This window comes from Theobroma umbraticum, unplaced genomic scaffold (assembly GCF_002168275.2).
Source record: "Theobroma umbraticum cultivar Fairchild unplaced genomic scaffold, ASM216827v3 scaffold_2.0, whole genome shotgun sequence".
Classification (NCBI taxonomy): domain Eukaryota; kingdom Viridiplantae; phylum Streptophyta; class Magnoliopsida; order Malvales; family Malvaceae; genus Theobroma; species Theobroma umbraticum.
This window is the reverse complement of record NW_018397277.1, coordinates 2,614,390-2,614,654: the sequence shown is the minus strand read 5'-3', so window position 1 is coordinate 2,614,654 and position 265 is coordinate 2,614,390.

Below are 265 nucleotides of genomic sequence, written 5' to 3'. Positions count from 1 at the left end.
GCCTTAACAATTTGCTAGCAAAGATGTGTTTCATAAACTCATAATCCACAAAATTATGAGGTTGAAAAAGAATCAAGTGAATGAAAACTATTTTTCTTCACACATGGAACGGCAAAAAAAAGAGTTTTTAATCTGCCATTACTTTCTTTTTCAACCTTTTCTCTCTTATTTTGTTTGGAGGCTATAGCAAGGTATTTATACCCTAGATTAATTTAAACCCTAATTACAAAACTATTTTGTAATTACATATTAATCCAATAATTTG